Genomic DNA, 22,453 nt, shown 5'->3' with positions numbered 1-22,453 from the left:
TTGTGTTCTCTTGACATCTCACGAATGGAGAGGACCTGGAATGGCTTACCCACCATTTCCCTCCCCTCTCTCCTCTCACTGATAAGGCCCCTGAGCCAAAAAGTCTTCCTTATTGAGGAAACCAAGCCAGTTCCTGCTGATATTTGAGTAGCATGTTTCAGTTCCCTACCAGCCAGTGTAATTATTCAAACAAGTCAATCACATACTCCCATGGATACCAGGGTCCACCTTTTCCTCTCTCCTACAAACACTGCCTCCCAGAGATCCTGGTTCCCAGGTGACCCTGCGTGGTGCCCTATGTCCTCCTCTCCCTGTCTGTCAGTTTACCCAACTGAAGAATGGCTGTGGATCTCACCTATCCAGTATGGGAAGCTTTCCATCACCGGGGGGAATTATCTATTGTTATCTATTGTTATTATCTATCCTCACCATGTAGCAAGTAAACTAGCTGTGGTGAACACTTTAGTGTTAATTTATTTTTAGAGAGATAGGCAGAGTATGAGCTGGGGAGGGGCAGAGAGAGAGGGAGACCCAGAATCTGAAGCAGGCTCCAGGGTCTGCGCTGTCAGCACAGAACCTGATGCGGGGCTCGCACCCACAAACCACGAGGTCATGATCCGAGCCTAAGTCAGATGCTCAGATACTCAACCGACTAAGCCACCCAGGTGCCCCTGTGGTGAGTACTTTAAGACAATCTAATTGGTATCTGAAAATTTAAGATGTTACTTTTATAAAAGAAGAAAAATCCTCAATATAAAGAAGCAGACTCCTAGAAATTAGCAACATGAAAAACATCCAATAAAATACTGAGTAATTGAATAGCGACCGCTGAAGATCTGAAAGATGACCTCTAGAAAATTTAAGAGGGAGTACAGCAAAAAACAATATGACAAGCTTCAGGAACTATCATTATGTTCTGTATCAGCATAGCCAATATCCTTAATAAGTGTTCAAAAGAGAAAAATCAGGAAAATGAAGGACTGAAAATAAAATAGTGAAAAAAAGGAGCTATTCACCAAATAGAAAACAAAGTAGAAGTCCATTAATTGGGAAAGGCTTGAGAAAAGAATGTGGCATGTCTATTCTATGGGATAATACACATAACTTAGCACCACGGCCAAGTATTTGAAGATTTGAAATTATTTTCATGTTTATTAAAGGAGAATGAGATCCAGAGTACTATAAAAAATGATATATGGCATTAACATTAATTATCATCTTTATGGATCTGTGAATATTAATTTTCATATTACGTGTGTTCTGGGTAATTAAGCCTGGGTTTAGCTGACCTACTGCACTCCGGCTTTGGTCAGGTTCAGATCTCCTGTGCTGCTTTGTGAAAAAATGATCTTTCTGCGAGTGCTTTCTTCTCTTTCGAATTTTATCTCTATTCAAGGCTGAGCTTGAATTTAGTTTCATCTAGAGAAAATTTACATTTGATAGCTGCTTCTTATCTGTAGGCTCTACACATTTTTCTCATGAGGGTTTTCACAGAAGCAGTGAGAATTTGGACTGCAAACCCACAGGAGGGCTCACTTATGATTTTAAATTTTCTGAACAGAATTTCTCTCCCTATCCTATCATTGATGACTTCAGGGAAGACAAATCTTACTCTACTCTTTTGCATGGTGAGAATAATTTCTTGTCCACTTTTGCACATAGGCTGCGTTTCTTGTGGCCCTAGCTTAAGCCTCTCTTCTTCTTCAGTCCTAAGTTTTATCTTCTGCCCTTCAACCCTGTGTGTCATCAAATGATAGTTCCTGGTCTCCACGATTCAGTTAGAAAACAGGTTTCTGAAAGTTGGCTAGGCTGTCATAACTCTATGGTCCCTGCCTTCCCTTTGGTTTTGGTCTGTGAATTCTCTACTTTATGATTTATGCCACGCTAGTGTAACGTTGTATCTGTGCCTCTGTGTGTATGTGTGTGTGTGTGTGTGTGTATGCCTTGTGTGTGTTTACATACATATGTGTATGTTATATAGAGTTATGTATGTTTACATACATATGTGTATGTTATCCCTTGTATTGAGAGGATTGTTCACAATGTATTATCTGTGATATTGATAGATATTACTTCACTCTTCTAGGACCTAGGCTTGGCACAAATTTCTCAAATGCCAACCTTGCTTCTTCCCACAATGATGTGTTCACTTTCTTCTGTTGGGAACTGTGCACGTGGAACTAGCTTCACTAAGAAAGCCAAGCCACTGGTTTTAACTTGAGAGTTTAGTATTTGCCCTTTTGTCTGGGAATCAATTCAGTTTTATAATTATGGTATGATACAATGTTCTTAGTATTCTCACTCATTTTCCAGGCCTTCCACTAGAGCTCAGCCTATTTTCCATCTTTCTAGAGGCACATCAGTACAGTCACCTCTGTGTCCGGAACACACAGCACAGCAGGAAGGGTGGCCTTGATTCAATTCGTATCCACGCCGCTTACCAGCCAGGCAGTGTGCAGCCACACAGAGTGCTGAATAGTGTGCCTTTCGTCAATCTAGAACTTGTAACAGTTTGGCCTTTGTCTAGCTTTTGTCTCTCCAACCATCTCTTTTGTTGTTATTGTTGTTGTTGTTGTTGTTGTTGTTGTTGTTGTTAAGGTAAAGTGTGGAGGAAATATAATTTAAAACTTTTTTCCCACCCCAGATATCTTAACAAAGGGATTAGAAAAAAATTATTATTGAGCAAGCATTAAACCAGAATGTGATACATGTTGCAGGCAATCTGCTAAGATACAGAGAAGACAAAAATAAGTTTTACCCCGTTATAAAGCCGAGCAGGTACAACGTTCTCAAGATAAGCAGTTAGTCCTCAAGAGGAATTGACAATCTTGCAGTTCATCCTGGATTCACTGGAGTGACCATGTGTGTTCACTAGTTGGCTCTATCTATGGGCCAAATAAACTGCTCGTATCTTTATGAAAGGAGGTGGTTCTGCAACGTGGTGCCACGTGCTCACCTAGGAAGTTAGGCTCCTGCTCACACAGAAATTGAGAGACAAGAGGTGATGTTTACATTTCGGAGATGGCTCCCGGAGAAAAATGTTCTTGGGATCGAATGCTGGCAAAAGGTTCTATCTCCTTTTCAAAAGGACTTATAAATATTTCCCAAAAATGGATACAGTGCTTAAGATAAATTTTCTAAAGTAAATGATCTAAGAACAAGGAAGGAAGGCATCTCATCCTTTATTAACAGGGAGATTGAAGCCTTTTATTTATAACTTTTATTTGCCCTTAAACATGGTAATTGGCAAACATATAAGACAGCTGGCTTCCTTAAAACAGCATTTCTTCGTTTCTACTTTTGGCATTTTCTTGTGTCACTTTTTGATCATTAAATTTCTTAAAAGAAAATCATAGAAACCATGTAGGATTCAATTTACATCTGTGGAGGGCTAAGACCCAGAGATATTAATTCAAGTTTTTGTTACGGTTAGTGTATTTTTCCCCAATTTTCCTTCACCCCCTTTTTTTTCTTTCTTTTTAAACTGCATCTTATTTAGGTGATAACTAGACCACCTCTATGTTCAGTGAGCTCAGGGCAGTGCGGGTACAAAAAATAGGAAAAGAGAAAAGATGGAAGAGACAATTTGGAGCCAAGTAAATTTGAGTCAGAAGCAGTAAAGACAAATGTGTTTGTGACTTGGAAGAACTAGAGATTTTTAAAAGCCAGAGGCTGAAAGACTGAGAGCCTAAACTTTACCTGAAAATAATGGTTTGTAAAGAGAACACTGTAGAGAGAGCAGATTATTCTGCCCTTTGAAATTGCTTAATATTTACCAGTGAGGTAGGGTGGAGAGGGATAGAGAGAGAAGAGACAGAGACAGAAACAGAGAAACAGCTAGCTTGGAATATTGAATTGAAGGTTACACTCTTTAGAACAGCCCATTGTCAATTAAACATATCGTGTATATACAGTGGAATATTACTCAGCCATAAAAAGGAATGAAATCTTGCCATTTTCAATGACGTGGATGGAACTAGAGAGTATAATGCTAAGCGAAATAAGTCAGTTAGAGAAAGACAAATACCATATGATTTCACTCATATGTGAAATTTAAGACACAAAACAAATGAGCAAAGGAAAAGAGAGAAAGAGAGAGAGCGCGAGAGAGAAATCAAGAAACAGATTCTTAACAACAGCGAACAAACTGATGGTAATCAGAGGGTAGGTGGGTGAGGGATGGGTGAAACAGGTGATGGGGATTAAGGAGTGCACTTGTGATGAGCACTGGAATTGTGAAGTATGGAATTGTTGAATCATTATACTGTACACCTGAAATTAACATAGCACTATGTTAACTATACTAGAAATAAAATATTAAAAATTAAGATAACAGGAAAGGAAGGAAGGAAGGAAGGAAGGAAGGAAGGAAGGAAGGAAGAAAGAGAAAGAAAGAAAGAAAGAGGCCAATTGCCTTCTCTCATTCACATGGCAGATGGGTGAAAAGGGAGCAGGGATGCCTTGGGGGTGAGGCTTCTTAAAGAGGACTAATGATTAAAAGAAACAAATAAGCAAACAACTCAGGCAAGAGTTAAGTAAACATGAGCATTTCCAATGTAAGCCTGAAGGAGGCAGGAGCCTTATGGAAAGATTTTCTATTTCCTAGGTTGACTTGGCAGCCAAGCAAATCTAGAACAGAAAGCCGTACAAGCTTACATTCCCAACTCAACCACTTCTATGAGTTTCCTGAGAACCACACAGTAGAAGGGAGGCCAGTATATTTCTGTTACCACTGAAGAGGGGCAAAGAGGTAGGAAAGAAAGACCCACTACACTTTCAAACTTCAGAAGACAAGAATCAATTCACCTCTTCAGTGTAGAAGTTCCTCCCAAGTGTAGTTCGGAGACCCCTAGGGGTCACTGAGACAATTTCAGGAGGTCTCTGAGATCAAATTATTTTCATAATAATTTATAAATTATTGTCTTTTTATTCTCATTTTTCTAATAAGTATAGAGAAGATTTCAAGAAGCCAAATGGTATGTGATATCAACACCAGATTGAAAGTAGCTTTCTTCCACCAAACCAGTGCTGTTCAGTATAATATCCACTATCTTCGCATGGTCATTGAGCACTGAGCTATAGTACAAAACAACTATAGGATTTAAAAGATTTTGTGTGAAAAAAGAAAGTAAACTATCTTAATAACTGTGTACATTAATTACATGTTAAATTGAAAATAGTTTGGATATACTGAAAAAGAAAGCATATTACAATTAATGTAATTTGTTCTTTTTTTAAAAACAGGAAAATGTAAAATTGTATATATGGCTAATACTTGTGCCTTGCTCTATATTTCTTTTGAACATCATTGAACCAACTATTAAAGACATTTGAAAAAACAAAAGAGTATAAAGCACTGTCACTTAGGTGATGGTTCATTTGATGTATCAACTTGACCGGGCTAAGGGATACCCAGATTGCTGGTAAACCATTATTAGTGGGAGTGTCCCTGAGGATGTCCTTCAGTATTTGAAATGGTAGACCACTCCCCCCCAATGTAGTAATCATCCAATCTACTTAGGGCTTGAATAGAACAAAAAGAGGAAAGATGAATTTACTCTCTGTACAAGCTGGGACATCCATCTTCTCTTGCCCTAGGATATTGGACATTGGTGCTCAGGTGCTTGAACCTTCAGACTCAGACTGGGACTTACACCACTGTCTTCTATGGTTCTCAGGCCTCCAAGTTTGGAGAAGAGCTATACCACTGGCTTTCTTGGGGCTCCAATGTATAGACTGAGATCATGGGATTTCTCAGTCTTGACAATCCATGAGCCAATCCCTCATAATAAATCTATTTCTGTATATGTCTACATATTCTACTGAAATATCTAGTTATCTAAAGAAAACTAACACTACCTCTTACTAAATATTTTCTAAAATATGCTTATTTTCATAAAAAAGTATGTTTCCCATGTTAACATGTAATAAAGTTTTTTGAGCTTTTAATATATTAATATATATTATATATTATATAACATATTACATTGTATATGTGTGTGTGTGTATATATATATATTATATATATATGTGTGTGTGTATATATATATATATATATATATATATATATATATATGAGAGAGAATGCATGTAAGCAGGGAGGGGCAGAGAGAGAATCCCAAGCAGGCTCTACACTGTCAGCAGAGTTCAACAAGGGGCTCAAACTCACAAACCATAAGATCATGACCTGAGCTGAAATCAAGAGTCAGATGCTTATGCAACTGATGCTTATCCAAGTGAGCTTATCTGACTGAGTCCCTGAGACCAAAACCATTTGGGAATCAGTGCAATACTGCCAATAAATTAACATCATCATCATCATGTGTTGGGCACTGCACTTAAAGTTCTATGCACAGGAGCTTATTTAGTTGCTTAGTGATATATGCTGACTATCCAGAGGTAGCATTCAAAAACTTGGTCATACTCTTAGAATTTTTCCCTGTGTAGACTTAGCCCTGGTAAATTTAAAGCTCATTACTTATGGCTTTGTCCTATAAAGAAGGATTTCAATAAGGCTTTTCCAACCAGACAGATGGAAGGACAGAGTAGGCTAGTCTTAGAGCCCGAACCTTCTCAGTCCTTATATAGAGCCATAAATACAACCTGATCTTTACCACCTCAATTCTGAATAATGAGATACTGAGTTAAGTATTAATAATATTAATATGGTAATAAGCAAGAAACCAGCTGAATACTATTTTATCCTGAATTAAATACCACTCCAGAGATTAAATTGCAGGGATTGGAGTGCTAGGATGGAAATTCTTGTACGACAATGCACCTTCACATTTCATTCCACTTGGAAGTATTTAGCCTAACACGTGACTGTTTATCACCTTTCAACCTCCTTTCCCAATTCTATGAGAATATATAAGAATTGAAGTGAAGGATGAATTTATAATTGTTTATTCAATTATTCTGTCATTTGTTTACAACTGCCTGCTTGGCCCCGTCCTGGTCTGAGGGAAGTGGGGAAGCAGGCAAGGAATGGATGGCAGACATCTTAAGGAGCTGTTTGTTATGTGGCATTTTACTTGGACCTTGAATCAACTAGTTTAAGAGAACATCCTGAGATCTTAAACCCCAGAAGACCAGGGTAGACTTGTAATATCTCAGTGTCTGATTCAAGTGCTGTTAACCCTTTCTCTTGTTCATTGCTCTGTGGATGTTGGAAGCCAGGCATGGGAGAAAAAGAAATCTCAAATGAGGTGTAGTGACAGCAAGAGCAGGTGGGAATATTTGGGACCTGCAGTTGGAGAAAGGGACACAACCATGTTACCTTGAAAAGCCTTCTGCAAAGGATTAGTTTTATTTTATTTTATTTTTTTTTAATTTTTTTAACGTTTATTTATTTTTGAGACAGAGAGACACACAGCATGAACGGGGGAGGGGCAGAGAGAGAGGGAGACACAGAATCGGAAGCAGGCTCCAGGCTCTGAGCCATTAGCCCAGAGCTGGACGTGGGGCTCGAACTCGCGGACCGTGAGATCGTGACCTGAGCTGAAGTCGGACGCTTAACCGACTGAGCCACCCAGGCGCCCCAAGGATTAGTTTTAAAATGCAGAATTTTTAGTTCAGGAAACATAGAAAATTGTTTAAAATCACTTAAATCTAAAAATAGAAAAAAACTAATTGAAATCTAGGATGGTATGATTTAGTGACTATACATTTCCACTTAAATTCCCTAACAAACCACCTGCAAAGGGCAGATGAAAACTAAAATGTTTGGATAGGAGAAGGGCCAGATGTCACTGCTTGTACAATGTGTTTTACTAAATATGGCACCTTGGTTCCTTTTCACTCTGAATCACTACTGTCCCCAAGAGAATTCCTCACAATTTTCATAGATTTTCCATATTTCCTGTTTTTGAATTGTAGTGAAATATTTTATTGTTTTTTATACTATTTAGTTACGAAATAAATTAAAAATATAATTTTCTAAAGAAAACTTAGAAATTCTCCATTGTATCTCCTGAAATAAATGAGATTACACTATATAAGATGATTCAGGTTTTTTTCAGTCTTATGTTAATTAAAAATGTGCATCAGTTTTTAATTAGCAACAAAATATCATGTTTGGAAGTAACAAAATCAATCCATCCAAACTCCCATGGCATGCATATATATGCATATAAACATACAGGTGTTTACTTAAGTTTTTGCCATTTTAAACATCACCCGTGTGGCTGGACATTTTTGAGGTTCTTAGTTACTTGTTTTATTAGAATCTAACCTGCATCTTCCCCTCTACTTTCCCCTTTCCACCTCCTTTCTATAAACAATGTTACCAGATTAGTATTTCTCCTTCAAAATCCTTCTTCATGGTTATGAAATTATATAAGTTTTGGATGTTGCTTATTCATTTGTGATTTACATCAAGATATAATACTGTACAGACAGTCGCTGACTTACTATGGTTCAATTTACAATTATTCAACTTTACAATGGTGCAAAATCAATACACATTCAATAGAAACCATTCTTTGAATTCTGAATTTTTATCTTTTCCAAGACTAGCAACGTGTGGTATGATACCCTCTAGAGATTTTAGGCAACCTGTCAGCCACGTGATCACCAAAGTGAACAACTGATACAGTTAGAACTATTCTGTCCACGTTCAGCCATTGCATTTTTTCACTTCCAATACAGTATTCAGTAAATTACATGAGATGGTCAACTCTTTGTTATAAAATAGTCTTTGTGATAGGTGATTTTGCCCAACTGTAGGCTAAAGTAACTGCTCTGAGCACACTTAAAATAGGCTAAGCTAGGCTACCATGTTTGACATTTGGTAGATTAGGGAATATTAAATGCATTTTTGACTTACAATATTTTCCACTTATGATAGGTTTACTGGGACATAATCTCATCGTAAATTGAGGAAGATCTATATATACATTTCATTACAACATATTTGTGTCCTTTAAAGCATCATGGAAGCCTCTTCCAGTCAATAAATTCAGAAGAAACTCACTACTTTGAAAAAGACATATTATTCCATGATATGATACACTGAATTCTTTTCAGTCATCTCCTTATTGATGCAAATTTACTTTAATTTGAGTTTTCTGGCTCTATAGATCATATTGTACCATGTAGTGATGTGCGAGTACTGGCAGAGCATTGAATCCTAGACTGAGGATGTTTTTTCCACCAACACTGGGCAGGAAGGGGAAGTGAAGAGGGTTGATATATTTTGAATTTTAAAAGATATTAACAAACTGCTAAATCAAATGTAAAACTTGATATGGCCACTCTCCTAGTTAGATTGGGCTGTTATTAACGAATTACCATTACCAACTGTGTGGCTGAAACAGCAAACACGTACCTCACAGTTCTGGAGGCTAAGAAGTCTGAGATGAAGGTGCTGGCCCCTAGTGAGAACTTGTTTCCTAATTTTTAGATGGCTGCCTTCTCCTTGTGTCCTCCATGGCAGAGAGAACACAGAGAGCAAGCTCTCTTCTGACAAGAGACTAATCGCATCATGAGGGCTCAGCTCTCCTGATCCAATTACCTCCCAAAGGACCTGCCACCTAATACCATAACATTGGGGATTAGGGTTTCCAACATATGAACTTTGGGAAACACAAACATTCAGTCCATAACAGCCACTGATGTTTGTGAAAGGATAAACAGTATTAATGATAAGGTTTGAACTGTGTTGCAATTTTTTTTTTTTAATCTCAACCTTTTTACAAAATACTACTGCCCTGAGAGGTATCTGAAACCTTGGGAGACTGATTACACAGCCTGTTGTCCAGAGTGGAATTTCAGGAAAATTATAGTGTTTTTGGAACATCCTCCAACCAACACTTATACTTTTCAGGGGAATAGAGAGAATCAAACTCCTTATGCCTTAATAGTGACCTCAGTGGTACATTCTATATACTTCAGTTGGAGGAGGAAAGGGAAAGAGGCACAGAGAGGAATAGAGAATCTTCAAGGTGTATACAGTTCCACCTGAAACTCCAGTGCAAATTCCATCAATGAACCAATACCTGTGAGATCTCTTCTGATCAGAGATATGACTGTCCTTTCCCAAGGTTTGCACTACCATTTCACCAGTCTGAATGTAGCTACAGTGTGTGAAGATATTTTTCTTCTTTTTCCAAAACTAGACTCCTAAAGTCCAGTCTATTACTTTATTTGGTATTCAGCAGAGGAAATAATGATCTATCCCTTCAGTCATGAACCAATACTATGGGCTGGACTTATGGAGGGGGGGGGTAAGTATTTCTTGAACTGTTAACTAAATTAATGATTTTAAACTAATTTTCACTTGAAGTGATTATTGATTTTTGGAAAGACTTTGGATACCTTAGGTTTTTTCACCTTGGAAATTTATTAATTAGGAAGTTATCTTTTTGTGTGAACACAACCTCTAGACAAGGTAAAATAAGGTATGTGTTTTCTACTGAACATCATAGAGAAAAGAGAAAAAAGGAATAACTATAATGGGAAGCTTTACAGAACTGCTAAAATAAATTTTTAAAAATCAGGTATATAAATTCTGAAATATAGCCCACAGTTCTGTTTGGTAAGGATCGAATAACAATAAGGTGGTCTGATTTTTTTAAGGTAGAAACTAAATTCTATACATTGGCATAAGTAATAGAGGTAATATTTACTCACATGCTCTCTAAATTTGTGTATTCTTTCCACCTGTTCACCAAAAGAAATTACTCTTGTAGATATTTATTTTTCTTTCAGACCTCCAAAATTGTTCTGTGATCATTATGGTAAACATATGATCTTTTTCATTAATTTTGATTATTTCAAAAGTGTATCAAAATACAAATCTGCATTTTCATTTTTAATAAAAAAAAAAAACTTCCAATATGTCATTTAGGGAAGCTAGGATTTCACTGATTCCTTCATTCATTCCCAAATTGGTGTACCCATTTAACATGTATGTATTCATTCCCTACTATATGTTGGGATCTCTTCTAAGTATGTGGGACACATCAATAAACAAAATAAATTTTTTCTGTCTTCTTGAGTACAGGGACAATAAACAATACAGGTATAATAAGTAACTTACATATTATGATAACTAATGATAATTCTATGGTAAAAATTAGTTGAATTATTTCCAAGTAAAGTAAACAGGGAGGACTTGGCTTGGGAAAAAATTCAAAAGGTCCAGAGAGCAAATAGGGTCAGTGTAGACCTCGTTATGAGAATGATATTTGAGGAAGGTCTTAAGGGGAGTAATAGATTTTGCCAAACAGGCATGATGTGGAGAAAAACACTTGTACCCAAAGAGCAGTACGTGCAAAGACCCTCAATCCAGGGTGCCTGTTGGAGAAACAAGGATAATATTGAGGACAGAAATGCAAAATAACTACCTGTATCACCAATAGGAAATTATCAAGTTAAATCTGGCCTCATTATAACGGAAAAAAATAGCTAACATTTCAATTCAAAATCATGTATACCAAATATAATGAAAGACATTCTATAAAGTTACTTTAAAAGTACAAACATTTCATGACACATCTCAAAGTATGTGCCAGTCCCCAAATATTTGATGATTAGAATGTAATATGGTATTGTTTTGAAAAAAGGAGTTGAGTATGGCAATGCATCATTCACAATATGTCTGTTTTTAAAAGAAAATCTTTGGGGAAAAAAAAGATCCAAATGTCAAAAGAGATCATAACCGGGATCAACAATTACACAGGCTACCCAGTGTGTTGGTCAGTTCAGACTATTATAACAGGTTACCATAGGCTGGAGGGCTTAAACAGCAAACATTCATTTCTCACAGTTTTGGAGGTTTCAAGTCCAAGATCAGGGTGCCAGCATGGTCAAGTTTTGGTAGAACCCCTTTCCAGGCTGCAGAAAACCTACTTCTCCTTTTATTCTTGCATGGTATAAAAAGTGAGAGAGAACTCTGTGGTGTCTTTTATAAAGCAACTAACCTCATTCATGGGAGCTCTGCCCTCATGACTAATCCCCTCCTCAAAGCCCCAACCTTACACTACCACCTCTGGAGTTAAGGTTTCAAGATGTGAGTTTTGGTGGGATACAAGCATGCAGTTTGCAACGTCAATACTGTATCTATAGATGAAGTCACGTCTGTCAATGGGATATGATGCCCGCAGAGACCATACTCCTTGTTTTCAACTGATAGTGAAGATGAGGAGTATAATTTAAACAGTTAAAAAAATTCAGTATAGTCATTATTATGTGAAGAAAATGTGTTGCCAGGCCTAAGATGGCATTGCTATCATGTGTGAAAGCTTTAATGGAATTGCAGAAATATTTAATGAGGAAGTGACAAGAACTTTATACACATATTTAAAAGAATATCTTTGGCTTAGAGGAGATGAAATGTGAAAAATATTAAAAGATTTCCAGACACTTTTAATTCTGCGTTTGTTTGTATGACACCACTCATGCATATGCAACGATAATAGATTGACAAATTTTCAAAAGTTCTTAATAGGAAAAAAAAGTTTAACAAGCTGGAAATTTATGTAAAATTTATGTAGTCTGTCAAGACACATTGAACAGGATTAGCTAGAAATGCAGAACTTCTGGAGAGAAGGGAAACATTGAAAGTTCCATTGAATAAGTTTACAAACATTTATGTCAGTGGTTAGCTGATATCTGTTTTGAATTTAAAGTAATATTTTAAATAATTTCATTTGCATCAATTATAAATAAAGTGTATTAGATTAGTTATTTTTATTCCTATCTGAAAGTAACAATAATTAAGTAACTATTGTGTTATGTTCCAGAATATCATAAATGTTCTTTTTCAAAAGGGAGAAAATAGGAGCTAGGAAGAGGCTACAGAAGGAGTTCTTAACAACCTAATAATTCCAATAGTGCATATTTTCCAAACGTTTCTCAAAATAACATCATATAAATATTGATTTCTGAAATTTGAAAATAGTAAATTATATTTAAATTTATGCTTTTATAAAAATGTTGCAGTAAAAATATTCACAGCCTTTATTTAAATAGAATAACTCACTAAATTAAGCAAGAGTCATCTATTTGCAAGAATGACATAGACTTGAATTCGATATATTCTCAGAGCTTCCAATTTTACATGAACAAGTCAAATTCTACACTCCCATAGATTGTGACATGAAAAAAACTCTTCTGCATTTTTTCCTAACATGTTCTTCCCAGTATTGTTTCTTGTATCTCAGAGCTACAAATGCAGTTTTGTCTTTTTTTTTTTAATTTTTTAAGGTTATTTTTTATTTTGAGAGAGACAGACAGCTTGAGGGGTGAGGGGCAGCAAAAGAGGGAGAGAGAGAATCCCAAGTAGTCTCCTCTGCATTGTCAGCACAGAGTCCAACGCGGGGCTCGAACTCGTGAAATCGTGAGATCATGACCTGGGCCAAAACCAAGAGTAGGACCTTAACTAACTGAGCCACCCAGGTGCCCCATTGTGCAGTTTTGTCTTGACCAGAGATTGCAAACAGCAGTAAAAAAAAACTCTTCTATTTTTGCTCCCTTGCAATGAATTTTCACAGCAACATGTGGTGAGGGAGTAACTGGCCTGGCACTAAGGGCTATGCAACTGCTGTACATAGGTCTAGTATGCTTGAAGATAAAAAGCTGTCACAGTTGGAAGATAAAAATGCTTTATTAATTACATCTGCACTATAACATTTTATCCATGGGCTGGTAAGTAATACATCTTACATTAAAAAAAAATCCTTATTTATTTTTGAGAGAGAGAGAGAGGGAGGGGGAGAGAGAGAGAGAGAGAGAGAGAGCAGGGGAGAAACAGAGAGAGAGAAAGACACAATATCTGAAGCAGGCTCCAGGCTCTGAGCTGTCAGCACAGAGCCCGACTTGGGGCTTGAACTCACAAACCATGAGTTCATGACCCAAGTCGAAATTGGATGCTCTATGGACTGAGCCACCCAGGTACCCCATATTTTACATTTTTAAATGTATTGCTATAACTACCTCCATATATACTGTTGGTACCACTTGTATTATTTGTAATTTGTAATTATTTGCATTGGACCATTATTTGTAATGGTTTAATGGAAACAGGGTTCCTAATTTTCCAAATGTCTCTGCCTTTTATAAATAACTCATTGGACTCTATTATATTGGAAAAATGGTGAGTATATGGGGAAAAAGTGCATTAGGTGAACATTCTCATAACGTGCACTCAGTGAACCTTTATCCCTTATTTTTTTTAAAAAAAGGAAAAGGACACATTTTTCACCAAAACAAAACAAAACAAAAAACCAAAGTCATTAAGCTTATATTCTCCCTTATTCATCTACTTTTCATTTGTTTGTGGAGAAATCATTTATTTTAGTGGCTGTATAAGATAAAACTAAACATGCAATCCTTCATTTATTCATTACTCCTTCAATAATTATTCATCATTCCTTCATCATTCATCAGCTATTCATTCAATAACCAATTATGGATAAACTATGACATTCCCAAACCTTCATTAGGAAAGTGTTGGGAAGGATATGTTGTTCAGAGAACTGAATTTCTAGAGTAGTTTCCAAATTATTGTTCCTGACCTGAAACTAGACTTAAAATTTTATAAGTTTATTGTTTCTATAGTCTGATGGAAAGATTCTAGGTTGTATAATCTCCCCTCCAAATATTCACTTCTTCACATAATCTTCTCCCCTGAGTTTGGGCAGGATCTGTGACCTGCTTCTTACTAATATAATATGGAAAGGTGATGAGAAATCAGTCCTGTGACTGTGCACTTTTCATAAAACAACGTCTTGCTGGCAGGCTTGCTCTAGAGATTTTCTTTGCTGGCTTGATGAAGTCAATGGCCACAATGGGGAGTTCAAATGGCAAAAACACTGGCCCATAAGAGTTTGTAGCCTAAAGGAATCAAAGGCAATCGCTTGGAGTTGAGAATGGCCTCTAGCCAACAGCCAGGAAGCCCAAGCCTCAGTCCTAGAGCAGCAACGGAATGAACTCTGCGAACAACCTGAGTGAGGTGAAAACAGATGCATCACCATTCAAGTCTCCACGTGACAGCCCCATTCTGGCAAGGCTGGGCACAGCCTTCAGAGGACCTAGAGAGTCTATGACAAGACTCTTGGACTACAGAAACTGTGAGATAAATACTGTGTTGTTTTTTTAAGTCACCAAGTTTGTGGTAATTTGTTACACAGCAAGAGATAACTAATACATGTAGTCTCTTAGATATTTTTTTCCTATGCATGCATTATTGAGATGATGCTAAATTAACAAAAAAATTCTGTAAAACATTTTATTATAAAATTCAGAGAACACAAAAATCTCCTCTATAGGATATTATAGTTAAGTATTCTTTCTGATAGATTTTTGGAGCCATTTGTTGGCTTTAAAAAGATTATTCAAAATGTTAGTAGTAAATATATTTTCTTGAAATCTAAGACAGCTGGCTGCATTAACAATCAATGAAGTTGATTTAAGTAAGATTTGAGAGATTCTCAAATTCTTAAAAGCCTCTAAAATTATATTAATTGATAATTAAAATTGTCTTCAGTTTTATAATTAAGCTTGACATTTAGTAAGATTTGTCAGAAGTGGTACCCTTGAGTATATATGAATTTAAATATATGTAGCCATTTAGTTTATATTATGTATGCTTTAGCATTTTTTGCTTTCTCCTTATTCCAGTGACCTCCAAAATAAGAAATCTGAAGTCCTACATTATAATAAATATCCTATCTTTATTTAATAATGCTTAATGTCTCATTATCATCTAGTTTTAAAATCACAATATTTTAAGAATCTAATGCTTTGCTATTTTCATGAATACAATCTTCAGTTTAGCAATATTTCATGAATGTGTACTGGCATTTGTTTGATATACACAGTCAAATTTCTGAATGGTTTAATCAATTTCCAATTAAACTCATAAAAATTACTTGATACATGGATATTTGACAAGTATATAACTGAACATACAAATATATAATGTAAGTTATATTTCTATAACAATTTAGGTGTCATAAAATCTTTTTAAGTCTCTGAAATTCTGCATCTGAGGAGGGAAGAAAAAATATAGTAAGAATATGAGAACCTTGGTACAGTGTTGTACATTATGCATCCTGAATGAAGAGAAAAGGAGAGACAATTATCTAAGTCACATGAATAGTGGATAAGGGGGTGGGGTCTGGGACTTTAAAGGGCAGGAGGACAATTAACAGGAAGATGGAAAGAACAAATGTTTCTTAAATAAATGAGTGCCTTGCCATGCCAAGTAGAGAAGTCTTTCTGATTTAAAAAAAACAAACAAAAAAAGTTATCTTTGGTAATAGCTCTTTTCCTGGTACAGACTCCCTATCTAAGTTCTTATAGGCAATTAAGGGGAAGGAAAAAGCTCTTCTTGAGGCTCTTCGGCCTTGACTGTTTTCAGCTTGAAATAATCCACAAGCCAAAGTGACACACTCAAGGGTGGCCTTCCTGAACCCCATCACTACATTTGTAGTGATTTACAAATAAGAAAAATGTAGGCAATCAACCTGTCCAAGGTCATTAGCATGGGCAGAATTCATATCCAAGTGTATTTTGCCCTGACACAAAGCCTTTGCTACAAATTATCTGCCAGACTCTCCTGTAAAGTCAGGAAATATGTGGAAAATGATTGTAATACCCAAGAGAAATGATAATCTGAATAAAAGCATAGATACCATGGATGGAAACAGGAACACAACTGAAGAAATACTGAGGAGTTAAAATCCTAATGGGAATGGGAAAATTCTGGGATGACTCAGGCTATTGAGCTAAATAACTGGGAAATGTTAAGTAATGACATTAATGGAAATGAACACTGGAGAGGAGGAGACTGGGGGGTAAGGGGAGAGTGCTGAGTCATACTGTAGTATTTTTGAAGCCTATCATAACATCAAAAGAGATGTTATATATACATACCACTAATGTATGAAGAATATGGAACATGAAAGGCATGACCCACTAAAGTAAATCAAAAACAAAACAGAAACCTTTTATTTATCTATATCTTATAATCGAATATTCCCTAAACTTCCTGGCCTTGATTGAAACCTGGCTGTCTGGAATCTAGATGTAAAGTTATTACCTTCACTGCTCACTGTCACTTTAAAAACATTTTTCTACCATTCTTTTGGGGGTTCTGGAGTCCTTTATCCCACCAACATCCATTCATAGAAAATTTTAATGCATGGCTCATGACGTCCCCACTACCCAACCTTCCCAAGCCATAATTATCAAACATGATTTCATTTTTTATTCAAATTTAATTATTTAAAAATTGAATAAATTCAAGATTTATTCAAAAATTAATTATGTAGAATCTAAAATAGGTCAGGATTTGTTCTCCTAGAAGTTTAGAATTAGCAGTTATGAATATAGAAAGTTAGACTTTCTCCTAATAACCTTAGAATGAAGTGGCAATTAAAGGCCTTTGAAAAGAAGTTATTGAACATTTGATCAGACTTGTATTTAAATACAATCACTCCCCCTGAGTTGTACTTAGGGTTGATAGAAGGAGTCTGTGTTAGGGGAAAAAAAGTCCCTAGGAAAAGGAATGGATTGATGATCTCCGGGTGTGGAGACAATCACCCTGATGGATGAAATCATTGAGGAACAGGGGCAAGAGGACTATTGTTTCCCTTTTGTTTTTGTATTAATGATAGAAAATCTACTAATTCATTCCATTTAGGATAATTCTCTACTTATTCCATACTACACAAATCATAGATGGTATTATCTCCTACTCAACAGTGATCCATTCAAATAAAAGATACATATGATGCAAGTTATGTAGAGTCTTTGCACAAAGAAACACTACCAGTAGCTGTCTAGTCAAGTTTGTTAATCCTTGCTTGATAACTTACAGCAACCAAACTCCTGCCCTCAGAAGACTGACACCCAATGACTCTAACAAAACAAAATGGAATCATGGATGATTTCCCAAGTAAAAGACAGGATAAGGACAGAGACTCTTGGTATGTAATGCTTACAGCCACAGTAATATTATCTTTAATTTTTACAAAGCCAAATAGTTCTAAAAGTTATAAACAGTGACACATAACAGTTTCAGCAAATGAAAGAACAACTTTTAAAATATGTGTGCACATTACAAAGTCCTGCTGGTTATATGTCAATTTCTTCAGAAACACCTATGTACCTTGTAAATGATCAGTCACAAGGATCCTACTGTACCCATGCTTATCTGTCATCACATACACTTACACACACAGAACAGACTTTGTGATAGATACATTGGGATTTTAAATCCTATGACTTGAATTCAAGAATTCTTTCTTCCGTTTACCAAGTTTGAGAATTCAGGCAATTTAACTAACTTAATTAGTTGGAGAGGACTAACTGCATACAAAATGTATGGCTCAAGCAGGGTAGGGTTTTTTTTTTTTTTTTAATGTTTATTTATTTATTTATTTTGAGAGAGAGAGAGAGAGAGAATGCAAGCAGAGGAGGGGCAGAGAGAAAGAGAGAGAGAGAATGCAAACAGGGGAGGGGCAGAGAGTAAGGGAGAGAGAATCCCAACCAGGCTCCTTGCTGTCAGCATGGAGCCTGACACGGGGCTCTATCTCACAAACCATGAGATCATGACCTAAGTCGAAATCAAGAGTCAGATGCTTAACCCACTGAGCCACTCAGGTGCCCCAAGCATGGTAGGGTTGTAATGAATGAGTGGACACGTAGGCAACTTAGCCTCCTCCATGTAGTTATTTAGATAGCCAGGCTGACCAACACACCCTCATTTCCACAATATGTTTTCCTTGGTTTCCTTAGAAGTTATTGCCAATCCAGCCAGAAGGAAAAAAAAAATCATGGCAAAAGGTTGTGGGATACTTACATGAACCAGGACTGGAAATGGAACAGGTCACCTCTACACCAATACACAAATTCCATTGATCCAATTTAGTCATGTGGACACAATGAATTTTATAAGAACCAACATTAAAAAAGAAAACCATAGGCCAAAATGGAGTCACTGATATTAAGGTTCCACATTAGCAAACCAAGATTTAATACCTAACCTAACTGCAGTTTCAACCCTCCCAGAAATGTAACCTTTAACCGACAAAATGGAATTTCCGGGTCAGCACCAGGAGTAATCCATACCTTCCTATTTCTCGTAGGAGAGAAACCTTGCCTAAAATAATGCATTGCTTGCTAATAATTTTCTTTTTTCTTCTCCCTGTCTGCTTTTAAAAACCTTTCCTTTTCTGCAGCTCAACTGAGCCCCCATTCCTTAATAGCTGGGATGCTGCCCAATTTATAAATTGTTTAATACAGCCAATGAGATCTTCAAATATATCTGGTTTAATTTTGTTTTTTTAACACTAGAAAAAAGGTAAGAAAATCAAACAAAACAAGGCAAACAAACAAAGCATACATCTGAGCAAATGGCTATTCATCTCTACCATACTATCCAGTCTCAATTTTCTCACATGTAAATTTGGGAAACAAATTCCCCATGGGAATGTTGTGAGCACTAATCTCAGTTAATCTACCTAAGAATTTGATATTTTGTAGGTGCCAGATTGTAGTTGTTTTTCCATTGGTGTATCTTCAAATACACAAATGAAAGGCACCATACTTTGAAGGCTGCTCCCAATTTTCTCTCTACCTCTGTATTACAGAAGCTGCAAATCCTGGTTTATAATCACTACAAACATTTCTTCTAACCAAAATGGCAGAAATGCTTGCAAAATTATGGTTTTAATTATGCACAATCCTCAGATTGTTTTCTGAGCATATTCCTAATTATCTTACAATGTAAGTGCTTTGGGAAAAGATGTATACATTGGGGCTCTGTTTAGTTAGTTTCAACACTAGATCTTACTTAGGATAATATGGGAAGAGAAGTTTGTGGGCGGAATGAATTCATTCTTACAAATTTCAGGAGAAGCAAGCATTCTTGTATTAAGTTTATCTTTAAAGGGGGTGGACACCTGTGTGGCTCAGTCGTTTAAAAGTCTGACTTCAGCTTAGGTCATGATCTTACAGTTCATGAGTTCAAGCCCTGAGTCAGGCTCTGCACTTACAGCACAGAGCCTGCTTGGGACTGTCTCTCCCTCTCTCTTTGCCCCTTCTGTGTATATACTCTCTCTCTCTCTCTCTCTCTCTCTCTCTCTCTCTCTCTCTCTCTCTCTCAAAATAAATAAACATAAAAAAGTCCTTTGTCTTTATGGGCATCTTAAGTTTTCACACTAATTTATTTTGGTCCCAAAGAATACATTATCTTGTTGGCTGCTTGGATATTTTATAATTACAAACAAGCTTCTCCACATGGATAACTGAGAAGTAGTCGTAAATGATACATCTCAAGCCAACGAAAATTTGGCTTACTAGTCCATGGCTTTGGTGGACTTGACCAAAGTACATTCTCTAAATCACAGTACTATGAGCCATTGCCCAGTGGTTATTCTAAAATATAGCATTATCTAATGCAATCATTTTAAAACAATTATGAAAAATGATCAATAAAAATGTGTATTGTAATAAAATATGGAAAAATATTTCTAAGGATTAAAGACATTCAGAACTTAGCAGCTAAAATAAATTCCTCTACAAAATTCATACTATCTCTAAAAATAAACATTCATTTTGTAACCAATAGAAGTTCTGTAATCATTAGGTAATATATTTCAGGAAGAAAAACACTAGGCTAGTTTGTTTCCCTGTATTTTATTATCAGATTTGCTTTGTGAGAAAGTATTATTAAGGTTTCAAGAGGACATTAAATCTGGTAGGCCAATTTTGACAGGATAATCCAAGTTTTTCATAGTGAGACATACTCAACACACATGTGGAATTGCCTTTCTTCATAATTTGCTTAGACCGTCGTATGACTGAAAACTTTCAGGTATGTAATATCCAAAATTAAATTAGAGACTATTGAGCAAATAGACTTATGCCAGAAATTGATGAAAATCAAGTGAGTAAATCATGTTTCATGAAGTAATCATCTAGACCTTGAATTGAACAAAATTATATTTACAATTTCCCTGAAAATAACATTTTATTTCAAGTTGTTGAATGCACTCCTCTACCCCACTTTAAATCTCACATTCCGATAATGGTCATTGTAACAGCCCACTTTAGTCAGAAAAATAGAAACCAATCTATATATACCAACAAAAAAAATAATTACACAGACTTAAATGAAAATAAAATGGTTGGAAGGAAGTACTGGAGAATTGAGGTTAAGGAGAGGCCTTTGCTAGATTTCTAGGGGTCAGGGAGGAGCCTAAAACCCAAGATGCTTCTAGTGATGATCACAGCTTCCTCTACATGAAGCAAGAGTTTTAGGTAAAACACCCAGAGCCCCCTCCTCCCAACTGTTCATGTCTGCTGAATCTCAACACACAGAAAGCACAGGATTATGGCTCTTGCTTTCCTTGACACCTTTCAAATGTCACTTTTGCATAATATGACTCAGAAAGCCTCTGAAGTATTAAGTATGCAACTATACTTTTCTTTTTTAAAAAGATGTTTAATTCATCTGTGAATTTGTTGATGAATGCTAAGCTATATGGTTCTGCTTTGATATTTCCTCTTCCAAACAATAGCGAATTTTCTGCACATAATTTATTTCATAATGAGCTCCCTCCCAAATATTTATGATTCATTCATTTGGATACATTAATTTGTTTTTAAATTGTGAAATTGGATGTATTTCTGAGTCTTTTATTCTGTTCCATTATGAAGTGCACTGCCAATTGATATACAAATAATACACCCCTAAAATCATTTTAGTTTATGATATGTTAACAAATCTCAGGGACAGATTTTTTAAATGTTACATCCTTACTTCCCCTGTTTTATTTTCCTTGGAGGCACATTTTTTAAGGACTCATTTGAACTATAATAAATATTTACTAATTTTTGTAGCTTCTCAGTTGTTTCTATTTATGTACATGGATAGAATATTCTGTATCTTCCTTTACAAATGCCATATCTCACTTTAACACCTTATTTCATTTTCCAGAAGTTAACAAAAACAATTTCTATATTCAATATAGAAGTAAAAAAATCAAGGAGCATAATTTACATTAGAACTATAAATATTTTATTAAAAACACTTAAAATATTTAATTTTACTTCTGTTAATAGTAAGGAAAAGAAAATGTGTACCATAGGGGCACCTGGGTGGCTCAGTCAGTTAAGCGTCCGACTCCAGCTCAGGTCAGGATCTCACAGCCTGTGAGTTCGAGCTCTGAGTCGGGGTCTGTGCTGACAGCTCAGAGCCTAGAGCCTGCTTCAGATTATGTGTCTCCCTCTCTCTCTCTGACCCGCCCCCCATCCCCGCTAGTGCTCTGTCTCTCTCTCTCTCTCTCTCTCTTAAAAATAAACATTAAAAATTTTTTCAATTAAGAAAAGAAAACGTGTACCATTATTCAATAGAAATTGCTTTTCTATTTTCACTAATATTTTATAATTGGTGTTAAATATACATTTCAACTTAAATTATGAAAAAATTCTCTCAGTA

Source organism: Leopardus geoffroyi, chromosome A1 (genome assembly GCF_018350155.1).
Source record: "Leopardus geoffroyi isolate Oge1 chromosome A1, O.geoffroyi_Oge1_pat1.0, whole genome shotgun sequence".
NCBI lineage: Eukaryota > Metazoa > Chordata > Mammalia > Carnivora > Felidae > Leopardus > Leopardus geoffroyi.
Note: the sequence above shows the minus strand (reverse complement) of the source record.